Genomic DNA, 18,145 nt, shown 5'->3' with positions numbered 1-18,145 from the left:
ACAATTTTCGCCTTTTTTATGACGACTGAAGTGAAATTCATGAATTATTTGAAAATTATTTTTAATTTTATCAAACACTCGTACTTGTGTAACTAGAGGGCATTGTCTACAGTTAATTCTTTGTACTCTATACTGATTTATTTCTATTTCATTTTGAAGCTTAATACGTATCAGGTAGATCAGACTAATTTAGCACGTGTAAGTTCATGATATCATAATGATCCTGATATGTAATTAACTGATATATCGAAAAAATAAATGTTTACTAAAATACGTAATCTTCTGTTTATAGGCTCATAAAAACACAAAATTATAACAACTAGTCCTTAAAGTGCTTTCAATTTATGCGTTATTCCCGTATATACGTTAACTTACCATGTGAAAAATAATACAGCAAATAGATAGATAAATTATGTGCATGAAAATAGGAACATCTAGAGATATATGAATTTAACTTTGAACTATATCTCAACGCATAACTTGTACACTAGTTCCATTCAAACACATTTCTTGTATTTGAGTGTCTTGTTCACGACATAGAGTTTTACGCATTAAGCTAACTAAATGTAAAATCTATGCAAAAATTAAATATTTGTTGATAGTTTGGAATTCATAATGTTGATATCAATGTTTATATGTTTAATCGTGAAGTTAGTGGTTTGTGAACTTGTCTTGTTTCATTGCCTTCTGTAGAAATGACAGTATGCAGTGTAGAATTTCAAGTTTCTCCCTAAAAGCAACCCGAAGCGGCCTTTTTCTTTTGCGAATTAATTCTAATCATTCCAAACAACAAATATTGAACAACTACTTGAATAATGGTTTTGTAAATTATTTTATTCCAGTGACTGGAACTAAATAGAAATTAGAAATAAATAAATACAGATATACAATATTAACTTTTTTTCGAAATATCAACTCTTCGTATGTGTGTTTTATTGTAATAAATCTTTGCTATTTAGTGTCTCTTAACAGCAATTGAATGTGCTTTTGACATAATCACAGCATAAGATCCAACTCCCAAAGGCTTTTAGTACATATAATGTGAAATTCTTCTATTGTATGTTTTTAGAAGTAAAATGTATTACATATTGTCTGTTTGTTCAGGTAGTGTGCATAGAAATAGATACATATTACGTTTATAATGTTACAATGATTTTCATGTAGAATGAATGTTTCTAGCTTACTTGATCATCTGTTCAATCAAATATGACCATTTCTTTTTTTGTCTTTCTTCATAGGCTTAAGGAAGAACAACATTGTTTTGATCACAATTTGAAATATGAACTTGTTTTCATGATTTTAACTAAAATGTATTTTATTTTCAATGAAAAAATGTATGTGTGTACTAAAAATAAATAACAATAAAAAAATCATTATCAAACGAAGTGTATCATAAAATAAGTGTCTTAAAACCAGTATAACTTATGGTACTTAACTACACATACTCCATGTTAGTATCTGATAAGTCATGTTACAGAGGAATGACTTTGGCTTATATTGGTTAGTATGTCAGGCTGTGAATCCGAGGGTCATAGCTCGGTCCCGTTACCGTAAAATTGCACTTTTCATTTCGAACCTTGGGTGCGTTATAAAAGTGACGATCAAATCCCAGTATTCGATTACAGTAGCCAAAGAGTCGGCGATAAATGCTGTTGACTTTCCTCTCCATGAGTCTATCAGATCCAGATTAAAGAAATTTACTACCCTACGTAACTCTCAAGTAGTTTTGAAAGAATATCAAAAACAAACAAAAAATATACTATACACATTTTTTTCGATTGTAGCCCGACATGGCCAAGCGTGTTAAGGCGTGCGACTCGTAATCTAAGGGTCGCGTGTTCGCATCCCCGTCGCGCCAAACATGCTCGACCTTTCAACCGTGGGGGCGTTATAATTTGACGGTCAATCCAACTATTCGTTGGTAAAAGAGTAGCCCAAGAGTTGGCGGTGGATGGTGATGACTAGCTGCCTTCCCTCTAGTCTTGCACTACTAAATTAGGGACGGCTAGCACAGATAGCCCTCGAGTAGCTTTGTGCGAAATTCAAAAAACAAACAAACAAACTTTTGACTATATAATAAGGTGGAAATGCTTATTGGTATTTCTAAAGCAGGAAAGTACTTTTTCTGTATATATACACATATAAATACATATATAATTAAAATTCTTTTTTGTTTTCTACGAAACCTTATAGACTTCAGGAAATGCCAATGATTGAGAAGATATACCTTAATATATCAGATGATATCATAAATTGAAGCCTCGTTTCAGTTACGATTATTAATAACCAGATAAGATTAATTAACAAATTTGTGTTAACATTATATTCATAGCAGGACCCGTTCTTCTCCTAAAATGTAAAACTAAAATAACAAAAAAATCTAAATGTTTCGATAGATTTCGTTGCTGAAGTATCTAATATGTTCAAAACAGGAGTATTTTGCCCATGATATAGGATTGTGTGTGTGTGTGTATATATATAAACTAAATTTTTAGTTCGAAGAGGAAATAACCTACTTTACACAATTATTATATAAAATTTGTTTTAAATTACTTTAAGGCTAGAGTTAATAACTTTTATACATCTCTCAACTGGCATACTCTTTTAATGCCTTTAAGGAAAGAAAACCGCTATTATTAAAGCATTATGAAAATAAGATGTTTTGTGGTTATTTACGTTAAAAATATCAACATTAGGCTAACCTTTGTTGTTTAAGTTGTAAGGAAACAGATATTTAAAAAACCAATTTTCACATTTTAAGTATTTGACGGTAGCTATGTTTCGCTCTGATGTTGATTCTCCTTATTTGTTGAAAAAACCCAATTTTATTTTAGCTTTATCGGAGAGTACGCTAGTACTCTCTATGTAGGAATGGCGCGGATGCCCGTATTAAAGCTGTGTAAAAGCCATCTAGATTTTTTTCTTTATTCGTCATCAAAAGCTAGATATGAAGAGATCTATCTTTGGTGTATATGTCGCTTTTCAGCCATCCCGAGCGTCCTAAAGTCTAAAACCGAAGAATAGCCAAACAAAAACAACTTAGATTTTTTATTTTCATTCATCATTATCTTTCTTCATGTGGCCTACCACATACCTACTTCCAACAGGCCTAGCGCCTACCTAATTCAAGCAGTAACTATAATTTTGTCGTCATTTGATATAGCAAAACAGTATTCACGAACTTGATAACCTCTTTTATTATTATTATATGCAAAATGGTAGTAAGCTTTAGAGTGCAGTCACTCTATAACCTAGTAACCCATGTACGCCATCTTATAAATAAACAAATAGATATGAAGAAAACAAGATGGAATCCTCAATAGTAGCGGCACTTGAAATTCTTTTAGACAGGAGCAGAATAAATTAATATTTTATTTATATTTTTATTAACAATGTTTTGTTTGTGTGTATGTGCATGTGTGCGCGCCAGAAATACTAATCATGGGGCGCGCTTGTACTCGATTTAATTTTATAACTCATCATAATTTCTGTTCATGAAATAACTGAAATTATTATAAGCATGATTAGAGTACATTCATCTATGAAACCTTGGGCGTGGTCAAATAAATCATTTTAAAATGTGTGGACTTCTGAGACCAAAACTGTAATTAGATCAAAATGGTTAGAAGCTACACAATAGAGTACCCATGCTCTGCTTACCATGGGTATCGAAACCCGGTTTTCAGCGGTGCGAGCCCACAAACATTTCCCTGAGCCACGTGAGTGAGGGCTAAAATGACGGAGCTGTAAGCTGAAAATTTGTATTTGAAAAAATAAAATAAAATCAGAGCCGCGGCTAAAAATGTAGATAAATAAAAGCGCTATGTATGGTTGACTACTGAGCTTGAAAAAAAAAAGATCCGAACAAGGTAGGGATGGGAGTGAGCATAATATTTAATCCGGCTAATGATCACATAGCAGACTGAGCTGTATCGACTGTACATGGAGTATAAGAATCCCTGTATTACCTGCTTCCTGACTGACAAAGCAGAACTAGAATTTCCAATCGTAAAATGTTACAATATTATGAAATAGTCATAAAAGCAGTATTCTAAAGTTAACTAAGATATATAATGACGAAAGCTGATATTCTATTCACACGCCAAGCTTTTGATGGATAATGTGAGGAAGCCAATAATGTAGAGGTTTTATATTTCATTTAAAGTCAAGACAGCTGTGTTATATTAACGAATCATGTGATATGTCCACTTCCATCTCTGTCTTGTTTGATTCCTTCTTTTCAAATTCAGAAGTCACAACTTTTTTCTTTAATGGTAATTTTTCCATACACTTTTTATGTGACACCTACTATACTTAACATTAAAATTATGTCTACGCAGAAATAAAGAACCAACTATATCGTACATGTTTATTTCAGTTTTATTATATGACTTACTATACTTAATATTAAAATTAGGCCTAAATTGGGATAAAGAATCAGCTATACTGTACGTGTTTATATTAGATTTAATATATAACTGTTACTATAGTTGGCATTAAAACTGGGCCTAAACTAAATTTAATAAAAAAAAACAGTTTTGATCTACATGTTTATTTTAGCTTTATTATATGACTGTTACTATATTTAACATATATTTAGCTTACATTATTCTATGGAACTAGCGTTACTATAAATTTTTATTTTAGTTTTATTACATAAGTGCTACTAAACTAAACATTAAAATGAGGTCTACACTGATTTAAGGAACCAGTTTGACTTGATTAAGTGAGTGCTTTTAGAATTCATTATCAAGTTGATAAAGTTGTAAAGCTGGTTGTTATATATAAACCTAAATATATATATTACACTTTTACTTCTTAAGATGTAAAATAAGCTCGAAATACACAGCATAATAAGGCATAATAAAATTCAATAAGAAAACAATTTAATAAATCACGTATTTTAATAAGCCGAACTCTCTATAAAACTGTACACTACATTTTACACACATACACAAATAAAACTAGTTTTATTATTACATACATGCTTATACCTCTGGTTATTAAACTCTTCGGATAACTAAAAAACAAGCTATTAAACTGCGTTTCGAAGCTCTTAGAATTGGGCTTATCTCTCAACTGACCTCCTGGAATTAGCTTGTTACAAATAAGAAGTGTTTTATGTAGTTAGCTTTGCGTTTGTGCGGAGAAAAAAAAAACATAAAAAGTAAATTTGCAGTTACGAATGAGGCTTCTGTTTCGCACGTACAATGTCAATTTGAAATGATTAATTATTCATGTTGACTATAAATTGCTATTATTATAGATATTCCTCTCAAGTGATCATAGGCACATTTTAAAATGTTAATGGTGTTTCAAAAGAAAGATGGAGGTTGTGTTATTTTTTTGTTATTTTGCTAGTTTTCCTTGCTGTTATTATAGCTTTAAATTAGGTTTCCTATGGTGTTAAGAAGAGAAACATTTACATTAGGTAACACATATTAAAGCCTCATTAAATTGTAATTATTAATGACAAATGGAAAATTAAATTATATATCTTTATTAAAGTGATTTTTATTGCAGAAGCCGTTCTTCCATAAAATTTGTACATAAAATTTGTAACGAAATTTACATAAAATTTGTAACGAATTTTACATAAAATTCGAGTTTGTTTTTACGAAAAATTTCTTTGTTGAAAATTAAAATTGGAATTTATCTTCTAAACGTAAAATATCATGTGTACAATCTGCCGAAATATTATTTCAGCTTCAAAAGCGATAGAAAATATGGATACTATCTAAAACTTAAGTTTTAAAAATATATTAACAATACTTAGGTGTAGCATGTCACATTATTTTACAACAAAAATAAGAATAATATTTCCGGTTTTATACATTTTATACGTTAAATTCATTGAACAACGTTATAAGAAATAATCGATGTCCTCTTTAAGAATATATAGTAAAACCAAGTACAGATCATTAAGAAACTTTATTCCAAAACAAATTGCTTCAGGTTTGTTTTAAAAAAAGACACTTTCACTTCAGTTGTGTTCATGTGAGATCCATTTCAAAGTGGTTTAAAATTCACTTTTGTGGTTCTTCGAAGTAAATGAATAAAAAACAACGACTTTTTCATAAGTTACATTTGCTTGAATTATGTACTCAAAAATATTGCTCTTTATAGATTAAAAAAATCGTTTATGAATTTTTTTTTCGATTGTTTTGTGGTTTTCTTCTAGGTTTCATTACACCCGATTTCTTAGACAGAACCTGGATGTGCTTAAGTATAAGATTTCAAACTTTCCACGATCCATTACATGAAATTATTGTCACTATCTCAAAATTTATGGAAGCAATTTAATTATTCGGTTCATTCTTATATGGCACCATCTTTGACTAAATGCTGGCACCCAAGTGTCTCAAAACTCCCCTTTTGTCAGCCTTTTCTTGATATCGGCATATCTCATAAATCTTGAATACTCATTAACATGTTCATCCACATCCTTTCTGGACTTTCTCTTGATATCTGCATATCTCATAGATTTTGACCACTCATTAACATGTCCATTCACATCCTTTCTAGATTTTTTCTTGATATCATTTTTTCTCATAGATCTTTACCATTCATTACTAATCTCCATCCATGCCCTTCCTGGCCCTTTCCTTGCCTTCTTTCCGTGGATCTAGCCATCAACTATATTTAATAAAGTGCTAACGCTTGAGCTGTCCAACACATGCCTGCCAAACTACCAAGTTCTTTTTACAACTAAAAATGTTGTTTCCATCTAACTTTTTGTCCTTTATTTTACATTTGAAGCGTATTTCAACCTTTATTCAATAACAGCAAAGTTTAAACACCTTATAATACGGTTCCTACATCCTGGATTACAGTCTAGCCTTCACATCTATAAAGCACAATGTAGCATCTCAGAACATTATATATGTAAAAACGGCTGGTATGGAAGGAGAAAGCACTATGTAAAGGAGCGAACAACGTTTCGGCTTTCTTCGGTCATCGTCATGTTCACAAAGAAAGAAAGAGGTAACTGACCGATAACTGACCACATGTTTGAAGGCGGTTGTGTAATTGACTGTAGGAATGTAGAGGGCGTGCTTAGATATATATATTTATTAATATAGGTATAAAAGTGTTCCTTTGTATTAGTTTGTTTTGGGCTTCAGTTTGTTTATGTTTGTAAACGCAAAACTAAAGAAGCCTTACTTATACAACAATTATTCTACACTCAATTACACAACCACCTTTGAATATATGGTCAGCTATCGGTTAGTTACCTCTTTCTTTCTTTGTGAACCTGACGATGAGCGAAGAAGGTTGAAACGTTGTTCGCTCCTCTACATAGTGCTTTCTCTAACCATACCAGCCGTTTTTACATATATATTTTTCTCTACAAGTGGGTTTTCCCGTCATCACGGATTATTATCACAGAACTCTCTTTTAATGTGAATATTTACGCTACATGTTTAAGCATCTTATTTCCTCTGTTACCCAAGTTCTTACGTATCCAGATGTTCTAATTCCACATTAAAAATTTACATGTATTATTCATAGAGGGTTTACAACATGTAAATCTTTTTACAATTTACAAATAGTGTGGCATCATCTGTACACTTCAAGTTGTTTGTCTTCATTGTAATAAATATTTGTTCTATTAAAGATTCATTGTATAAGTAGAGAAAGAATGGATACAAGATACAGCCCCTGCATTATTACTTTCCAATCATTTCATCCCTATAAAATTTGAATCGAATTTCTGGTGGAGGTATATTAGCATTTGTCGTTATTTTAATGAATTATCAAATAGCTTATTTTATTTCGAGAAAACTGATAAGTACGTTTATAAAATGAAAGCAGTGTAATTCCAACATGACAAATGGAAAAGTCAATAGCAAAATTCTGCCGCATGAGTGAGGGACCTCACCCAATGAACTTTCAATTTGGACGAAACTTATCATTATCCTTCATTTTAAATAATTTTTTGTTTGTTTGGGAATTTCGCACAAAGCTACTCGAGGGCTATCTGTGCTAGCCGTCCCTAATTTAGCAGTGTAAGACTAGAGGGAAGGCAGCTAGTCATCACCACCCACCGCCAACTCTTGGGCTACTCTTTTACCAACGAATAGTGGGATTGACCGTCACATTATACACCCCCACGGCTGGGAGGGCGAGCATGTTTAGCGCGACGCGGGCGCGAACCCGCGACCCTCGGATTACGAGTCGCACGCCTTACGCGCTAGGCCATGCCGGGCCCTCATTTTAAATAAAACACAAGAAACAAATTTCATTAAGTCCGACTTTTTGATACGTGTGATTGTCTTGACGATTATGAAAAGTTTCGGAAAAGTTTTTGATACGAAAACTTTTTTTTAACAGTGGAAGTTTAAGGACCTCATTACAGTTTTTTTTCTCAGCTCACCAAAGGAGCCCTGACACTAGTTTTACAACTTTAGCTAGCCTAGACGGATTTCATAGAATTTATTTTCTTAATTTTCTGTTCAGAGATGGCTGGGCGTGGCATAATGTTAATGTACTTTGAACACGGGTGCGCGAAAAGAATGTTGAAAAAGATTGGCAGACACCATTTTTTGTAATTACTGATTTTCTTTTTTTTGTTATCAAATTGTCAACGTAATACTCGTTTGTAAAAGTCTTTATGCAAAATATCTGCCTTTTAGAACGCTTTGATAATTATTTTGGTGATAATCATATAATAATAATAATATCAAATAATTTATTCATTTATTTTTATCATTCCTCATAACTTTTCCATCAAACTATATACCAAATTGCAATATAAAAATGAACGAAACCATACAATGAATAAAGTAAATCGTGTAGCAAAACCAAAATCAAATGTAAGATATCTAGAAAAAAACAATCACGAGCGATTCGAGAGCACGTAGGAATGAATGTCTAGCCACGTGAATAGAATAAAAGAACAAATAAACATAAATTTCTATCATAGCAAGATGGATGTAAGATTCACCAGAGGGATGCAATTACAATGGCTATTGTTTAGTTTTAGTACACACTAAACATCGCTATAAGACACGGCGAGATAAGAAAACTACATCCTAATTAAAATCACCCTTTCTTTCAATATTTTGCTGAGGTAATAATACAGTAGTTGTGTACCTAAGCACATAGGTATGACATGAAAGGTATGCAGTTTTACACTAAAGAAACAAAGAGGAAAAACAAACAACTTAACAAACAACAAGCTATAAAAGGTTTTGCGCTAATAATATATACGAGTATCATTTATTTTACATCTTTTGATTCAGTAACGAAAGGTAGTCAAAGCAACTTAAGTTATTAGATATATATATAAAAGTGTTGAAATATTACTGTATATAACAGTAAGAGGCAGTTTATGTAAAATTATGTCACAATAAAAGTGGAAGATTTTTTAACACTGTCAATAGTCGTACTGAGTTGATTTTTTTTTACAAGATAAATACGTATCATCAGAGGAAAAATAAAACAAGCTGTGTATTCAGAACTTAGGCAGATTTAAATTTTTATAGTAACTTTAACATTTATTATACGGATTTTAGTTATATATATTTTTCAATAATTGGTCGACTCATAAGATCTCCTATAATGATATTAGATGACTCCTGAAGAATAAACTATAGAAAAATATGTACATGTAAATTAAGCTTTTACCAATGAACGTAATGTACTTAAAATTCTAAGAATGTTTGGAGCATATGTGTACCGAAGAATTTATTTAAATATAAATATTACTTTATTCTTGCGCTAGCAACAAGACCATATAATATATTTTTTGTTCTTTTTGTGACAAACCTTTAAAAGTGCCTTTGGTTTCTTTTCATATATTTTAAATCAAAGTTTAATATGCATATCTATGTTTTGTGGTTGATTATCCACTGTTGGGCATGAAGCCTTTGTAAAAATACTCAGTATTTTTAATATTTTTCACAATGATGACAGTGTGTTTTTAAAGCTTATTTACATTTTATCTTGGTTCAGTAATCAAATTACATAAATTAAATTTGATGACTTTTCGTTAGCTGTTTTTAAATTGCTGTTTTTTTTAAAAGATAACATCGAAATCTGTGTTAATCCAGAAACTATTTTATTTCCATTTTAAGTATAAATTGTAATTATTAAATTACAAAAAGACACAACTGGGTGATCGTATGAAATTAATTAAAATATAATTACGTCATCATATTTTAATAGTAGTCATTTTTATCAATTTTCAAATAAAAATATACATTTGTTCGAGCAAGTAAAAGTTTATTGTGTAATATTTTTTTTCCAAATCATAGGAACAAAAACTCTTTATAGTGAATCCCATCTGGTTTCGGAATAAAACGTTAAGTATATCAGATTGGTTCCATTAAGAACTATTCCCTTTTAAAGACTTCTCCTAATTAACTTAATTTGTTTGTTTGTTTTGAATTTCGCGGAAAGCTACTCTAGGGTTGTCTGCGCTAGCCGTACCTAATTTAGCAGTGTAAGACTAGAGGGAAGGCAGCTAGTCATCGCCACCCACCGTCAACTCTTGGGCTACTCTTTTACCAACGAATAGTGGGATTGAACGTAACATTACAACGCCCCCACGGCTGAAAGGGCGAGCATGTTTGGAGCGACCGGGATTCAAACCCGCGACCCTCGGATTACGAGTCAAACGCCTTAACACGTTTGGCCATGCTGGGCCGTAATTAACTTAATTCGTGCAAATATACATATTCCATTTAAGATATGTAGCGATAGATTATTTCTTTCTTACGTGAATGATTTTCGTCTTTATCTTTCTAACGACTATTGTAAAGAAGACAGGGGTTACTTGAGGTTTATTCTATCGACTTTCATGGGAATTTGTGTGTGTGCATTATTTCTATAAACTAGTTTTTAATTATTTGGGAATACAGAAAAGAAATATTCTAAAGTGTCTCCTTTAATTTCAATGTTTTAAACAGCCAAACATTTCTATACGTATGTAAAGTGTTCCAACTATACTAATTACATAGGTAATTTTCAAGTCGTTTATGGATATTTTTTTATTTACTCTGTCCTGTACGTTTCTGATCGTGTGTAATAAAAGACAAGCAGGACCGATACGTGAAAGTAAAACAAAAAACAGATAGTTAAAATCAGTGGAAAATATAAGGTCGTTTCTTCTGAGCCTTTTATCAGCAATGAGAACTAAAACAAAATTTCTTGATTAGTACTTTAATAACACCAAGGATTAGCGCACTGCTACTGATGAGCTTTTAGAAAACGGTGAAGATTTAAAACGCCACTGAAGATAAGCCATCTGCCAGCACTAAGGACTGGAGCATCATTCCTGATGAGCAACATCTAAGCACTGAACATTAGAACACCACTGTTGACCAACTCCTTAGTCATTACTAGGTAATGGAGTTTTCTAGCTTTTGTTCTGTATGTTCCCATTCATATGTCCTTACAGGTGTTAAAAGAAATGCTTGTGTATCGTATTCATAAGTCTAACAGATCACACATTATAGTTAGTGAAAACTATGAAGTATATTAATGCATTTAACTTACAGCAAAATATGTTAAGCTGCTGTTAAATGCATTAACGTACTTCATAGTTAGGGGTTTATCCATCATTTTGGACATGTCATTGTATTAAGATTTCATTTCCTTTTTACAATATGTCATTTATTAGAGAATAAAATACTTACATTTGAAGTAAGTAAACAATTATGTGAATAGAAACTAGGAAAATCTCTTACAAGAGTACACCTAGAATACTTGTGATAAAAATTACTTCAGGTTACACGTTTTTCCTGCATTCCCCTTAATTTGTCTCTTATGGATTTCAATTCAGAGATGTGGTGAGCAAAAGACAGATATCAAACGCTATATATAGACACATCTCTGATTTAGAATTCGTAATGAACGCTTTGAGAAAAATCTGTAGTGTGGTGTAATTTTAAGCACCAATATTAAGCCTATTGTTTTTTATCAGAAGTTTTACGTGTTACATTCAAAGTGCTCAGCTAGCTGTGCAAGTAACGATCGCCATAGACTATTTGTTATAGTTCAGTCATGATATTGGATCAGGGGCCTACAAGAAGTGACTTGTGGCGAAAAAAAGCAACAACATATAACATTAGGCTTTTAGGCTTATTATTTTCTCTATGAAGTGTCAACTTTCTGTGTTCGCATCAGATTTTTTTTTTGTATATTTTTCTTGCTTAAATAAATGTAATATTTGTGAGTTAGAAAACTTTAATTCACGCTACGATCTTGGAAACATTAGGTTGTAGTTGAATTTGAAATCAGTAGACTCCTTGTTTTTAGTTGTTTCTTTACGAAATTTTAAAAAAGGAACATTTATATATAGACTGTAAAATAATTAAGGCGCATATAAACAATTGTTTCTGAATGGAAATTAAATTTCTTCTCATTCAATAAAAAGATTAAATTTATAAGACATATATTTTACATGAAATTCTAAACTACTAAGATATTGAAACATCTATCCGGACCAGAAAGGAGTCGGATCAAAGCTGATATATTTCCTCAAATGTTAAACATTCGAATTGCCTGTTGGAGAAGGTTTAGCTTTGTTTTGTATGCACCACCAGTATTAGTATTTAACTTTAAAAACGTAGATAAACAGACTGAGTACATAACGTTTACACTATAAAATTAAATGACTTGGCAAGTAAAGGTAATCTGTTAAAACAATGTAAATTCATCTGATTTGAATTTGTAATGCTACCAAAACATTTTAAGATCTGGTTCCTGAAATCGTGTTTAGTACAATAATACAATAGTCTAATACAAATTAATAATGTAATTCTTATGCTTTTTTACAAAAACATTTTAAAAGTATCTATACGTGCTTCCACGGAACATTTAGCAGCGTAAGACTAGAGGTAAGGCAGCTAGTCATCACCACCAACCGCCAACTCTTGGGCTACTCAATACATGGTGAGATTCACCGTCACTTACAGCGTCCCCACTGTTGAAATGGCGACCACGTTTGGTGTGACGGGAATTCGAGCCCGTGATCCTCAGATTACGAGACGAGCGATGTCATGCCGATGTCGACTAAAATACGTTCCGTTGCGCCAGCACTCACATACAGTGGCTTGTACTTAAACACTTAAGGAGATTTTTAAACATATCATCTTAAGTGAAACGTTCATTAAAAACAATAAAAAAGAAAAAAGGAGGGAGAAGTGTATATGAATAAGAAACAAGTTAAGTAATTAATTTACTTTAGGTGGAAGAAAGATTCATCAAATATTATAATTAATATAAAACAAAAAATGATGAAAGAGCATTTTTAATGTACAAAAGCATTAAAGTTTAGCTTATCTGGAAATGAGCTGCAGTTTATATAAGACCAGAACTAGGAATTAAGTCATATTTTGGAAATTTGACCGCTGTATCTTTTATTCGAAAATGTATTAAGAAATACAAAATATAAAACATAAATAGGGCAACATTTTGTAATAAATGTTATTAAAAATATATACAAAACAACATTTACATGATGATAGTGGAAGCTGCTGAAACATATAGAGGTAATCAGTGGGTCGCGGGTTCGAATCACCAAACATGCTCTCCTTTTCAACCGTGTGGGCGTTATAATGTGACGGTTAATCCCACTATTCGTTTGTAAAAGTGTAGACCAAGAGTTGACGGTGGGTGGTGATGACTAATTGCCTTTCCTCTAGTGTTACACTGCTAAATTAGGAACAACTAACGCATATAGCTCTCGAGTAGCTTTGCGAGAAATTCAAAACAAAACAAACATATAAACTCATCTTCGATTTTTTGTAAAATTTTATTGTGGAAAATAAACATTGTTTTGCCTATATTTTTAAACGAACACGTTTGTGAACATGTTACTATTACAAGAATATTTTACTACTTTTCTGAACATATGTCTGATCTTTGTATCAACCAAAAGTCGCAGGCTTACTGCCAGTGAAAGATTATTTTATTTCAGATCAGCAGAGCTCTTGTCGCCATTGTTAACTCAAGTTGCGTGATGATTCATCAGTCGTGAGAGTTGTCAATCATGATTTCGAATCAGGCGTCTCCTAGCCAATGAACGAAATTCTTTTCACTTTTGCACCAATCAAGTGACATCGTGGAGAGAAATATTGCCGAATGATTTGTAATTCTCACCAGTCATGGCAACGAGATTTGATTCCGTTCTTGTGTTAACCCATCACATTGCGCACAATAAATCAATTTTGCTTCTTGGAGCCCGTGGCTCTCCTTCCTGATCAAAGTCACGTGATCTAGAGCTTCCTGGTAAAAAATGTAACAGCAGCAACCTAGTTGGAGGAAGCATAATTTAGTTTCTAAAGAAATAACGAAGGTATACCTGATATCAAAATATTACTTATTTTAAATACTGAAGAGCTGGAAATCATGTTTACATACATTTTATATACGTACTTTATACCATAAAAAGTTCACTTCCTAAAATTAGATACCTTACAAGCTGCTAGGAAGTATTTTGTACATTTCGGTTTTAGAACGTGTATTTCGAGTCCTTAACCGTATGTCCTCATGAATTGATATAAATTTTCTCAGTAACAGTGGTTCATGCTGTTTTGTCCGAAAAAAAAATATTTTCATTTGTTTTTTGTTTGTTTCCGGGATCTCAGACACTTTCACTGTTATGATTTCCTGTAACAAATCATGGATTCGTGTATTCACACAAGCACACATATAAATGCATGTATATTTAAATTCCAATACAAAAATAGTTCACCCGAAACAAATCCATCATCTATAGCTGATCGCACACGTATGCTTTTCTTACTATGACATGACTGCAATTCCACGCAGCATAAATACAAAAGTCATTTAGTTAATTTGCTAGGGCTACGTTTAACCTAACCTGTACAACCGGATGCCAGATCTATTTGACTGTAATCACCCTCACTCTACCACCAAAAGTGCTTAGTATTAGTGCTTTCTGATTCATTTCGGATTCATTGGCTCAGAAAATTATATAGATGTAATTCATCAATTTAATAATAGACCAAAGAGTTAGCACACGGTAATGAGATGTAATTTTATCTCGTCAATCATATTTTTTTCCTACTTTCTTTATACGTTTTACCTTTTCAAATCCGGATCCTTCCTGTACTGATGCAGATTTGTATTTATTTATTGCAAAAGGCATGCGAAATTTATCATGTAAAGCGTTTACTTAGATATGGCAATATATTTTTACTTAAAGGATTAAAGAACTATTATGTAAAATATATTGTAACGAATTTGACATTCTTTTTAAAAAATCATCTGCATGAAACGTATAAATAGATGGCGTGTTTTGTTATTTGCGTTGCGACCGAAACGTCGTCCACTCTTCGATGTTTCAGACAAATTCAGTTCATGAAAGTTTTGAATACTGTAAGTTATCTTGCTTATATAAAAATAAAACGAAAATTTTAAACGAATGTGATATCCAAAGAGAATATAATTCTATAGCTTAGAAAACGACCAACAGTATATCATACCTTTAGCTTGTTCAACGTACGTAAATAAGATATGTTAGTAACAGCTTTAAATTAATTATTACAGTTTCTTATATTTTATACTTGCTCACTAAACGCTACGTTTTTAATGTTTTATCTAACGAATGCATGAGACAAATTCAAGAAGAACACGTTGGTGTCATGCATATATGATTAAACTAAACTATCTACTAGAATAAACTGACCGTTATATTAATGATGGCTAACACATGAACCTTAACACAACACTATTAATTCTACCATCTATACTTTAGATGAACAACTACATAAGAAATTCGCTACGTTCATCACATTTGAAGGCAGACTTTGATACACATTGACCACTGAAGTTTTGAAAGCGTCCAGGTTGTCGTTTTCATCGACTAAGCCATCTGATTTTTTTGGATCCTGTGTGATTTCTGAGCATCTAAGTGCTTCAGATCAGCTTAATCGGAGATGTATATGTTCTACATGTACGGTTGACAGATAAACAGTTTCGTTTGTTGTTGTTGTTTTGTCATTTTACGTCCAAGATAGAAAATTTTAATGCGACACCAAGAGTGATCACTAACTTTAAAAATAAGAGAATTCAAAAAAAAGAAGAAAGGATAATTAAACCAAAATCTGAACATCAAAATTGTGTTTTTATATTCTTTTTATTCCACAAGCTGCACGTGTCTGCAAACCATAATCAAAATCATTCACCACATTCCTATATGTTGTTTCTTCAAAATTCATATATTATTCAATCTGGTATTGATTATCTAATTCAATATATCTAATGATAGGCTAGATTAAGCATTCATTTATAAATGCTAACACACCACCTTATTGTCAATAATCAGTTTATAAAATCCTTATCTGAACATATGATTTACGCTAGTTTGAAGCGTGTTCAGATTACAGGCTAAAGTGGTGTTAATTACTACAGAATTATAAAGAATGTTGAAATATCAAAGTGTCGCACTCGTGCACTTGCAGATGAAAGTCTGGAATGGTTTTCTGGAAAGTCAGGAGAAATCATTAGGAGAGAGTGTATCTAATACATATATGTGCGTGTTTATATTGTCTTGAAAGACAAACTGGTTGAGACGACAAAAATTCTTTGGCTGTCAAAATGAGAATGTACAAAATCCGAAAAGCTGAGTATCATATAACAGGAATATCTTAGATGGGTAGAATACACTTTGTTGCCATACTTATGAGTTTATAGAAAATAGAAAATACAGAGCTATTGTTACACTCCAAAGATCGTATGGTCAGTTCAGTATCGTCAATAAAGACAAGCATCAAGTTACGTTACAAAAATTTAGAAATTACATGAAAAACAATAGACTTATTATAGAGATGTACTCACAAAGATGAGATGGAGATGAACACAGTGTTTTCTATGCGTATGTGCATATAAATAAATTACCTCAAATTGTTACATATCAGAGACGTCACCACGTACCTAAAAAGATTCGGGATTCGAGCCGGTAGGTGTGAGTGTTTTCGGTATGATATTGATCATGGTTTTCTATTCTGGTTTTTAAAGTCACCAAATAAGGATTTGGGGCACTGTCAAATTGGATCAGGGCATGAGCTCCGTGTCCTAGTATCTAGCGAAGCGAATTCACAGACAAAACATTTTTTGACAGAATTAATCTAAGAATTCCAGCCAGATTTTTTATTACTCAGTAATTTTGAATAACCTTAAAAATGCTAAGAAATATCTTAATGCTAAATCTAGAAGTATTATTTAAACTGATAGAAGCTTGCTTTAACTATTTTGTTAGATTTCTATCAAACACGTGTGTGTGAAGTACTGATAGCACTGCGCTAGTCAAGATGTTAATTACAACATGCAACTCAGCCCATACCATTATTTAAAAAACAAAACAAGCTGGAGGTTTCAGATATAATTATTTGAATATATTTTTACAAGTGTCTGTAATTGATTTCATTCTTTAAAAAAAAAGTGAGAACAAAGGCGTTTGTGTTGTCTCGTGCAGTAATTTTATTACGAATTCGATATCTAGAACGAGCACTAAAAATTTGTTTGGAAAAAAAACCAACAGAAATGACAAGCATGGCTGTATCCGTCTCTATAAAGCAGCTTGACAGATGAGTAAACAGCACCGCCTGCACGTTCTATGCCTCCAAGCACCATTCAGTAACTGATAGGAAAAAGAGAGTCATCAGCCAATCACCACCTATTTAGGGTACGTCATCTATCTCCATTGGTGGGCCAAATAATTCATCATACTGCAGTGTTGCAGCAAGCCACGTGCTAACTCAAGCGTGTCAATGATCTGCTGCAGAAAGCAAGCCTTTACAACACTAGCAGTGATTAATAAAATGGCGGGAAAGGCTCCCGGCAACAATAATGGCCTCCCTGTTTTCTCCTCGCGGCAGGAAGGCAGCTCCAATAAGAAATCAATTTTCATCTGCAGCGTCTCATGACGTTGCTTACCGTGGCATCACTGCAGTTGGTATACTTGCCAAAGGGGCTAGGAGATTAATATCAAATTGTGCAGTCTAGCGGAAAGTAAAAAGAAATCAAACACACATACACTTTCAGAAAAAAAAAAGTTCTGTCCGGTGCATTTGAAAATAATGACATCTCATTATAGGTAGCGATATCTTTTAATATTTGTGCAGGTTAATAACGACATAACAACGACTACGAAATGTTAATAAATGTCCAG

The 18,145-nt window shown here is 32.4% G+C and overlaps 1 long non-coding RNA gene across 2 annotated transcripts in view; it reads left to right on the top strand.

Annotated features, from left to right (window-relative positions):
* LOC143222708 (uncharacterized) overlaps nucleotides 1–18,145 on the top strand; it is a 93,113-nt gene that overhangs the window by 26,342 nt on the left and 48,626 nt on the right. Inside the window, exon 3 of one of the 2 annotated variants that reach the window (XR_013012428.1) lies at nucleotides 1,239–1,376. The exons of the other annotated variant lie outside the window; for it this stretch is intronic. This is a non-coding gene — a long non-coding RNA (uncharacterized LOC143222708). Of the gene's footprint in view, nucleotides 1–1,238; nucleotides 1,377–18,145 lie in introns of those variants that run through there. 2 annotated transcript variants of the gene reach the window in all.

The sequence above is a fragment of the Tachypleus tridentatus genome, chromosome 1 (assembly GCF_004210375.1).
Source record: "Tachypleus tridentatus isolate NWPU-2018 chromosome 1, ASM421037v1, whole genome shotgun sequence".
Classification (NCBI taxonomy): domain Eukaryota; kingdom Metazoa; phylum Arthropoda; class Merostomata; order Xiphosura; family Limulidae; genus Tachypleus; species Tachypleus tridentatus.
This window is presented reverse-complemented; position numbering and strand designations above follow the sequence as displayed.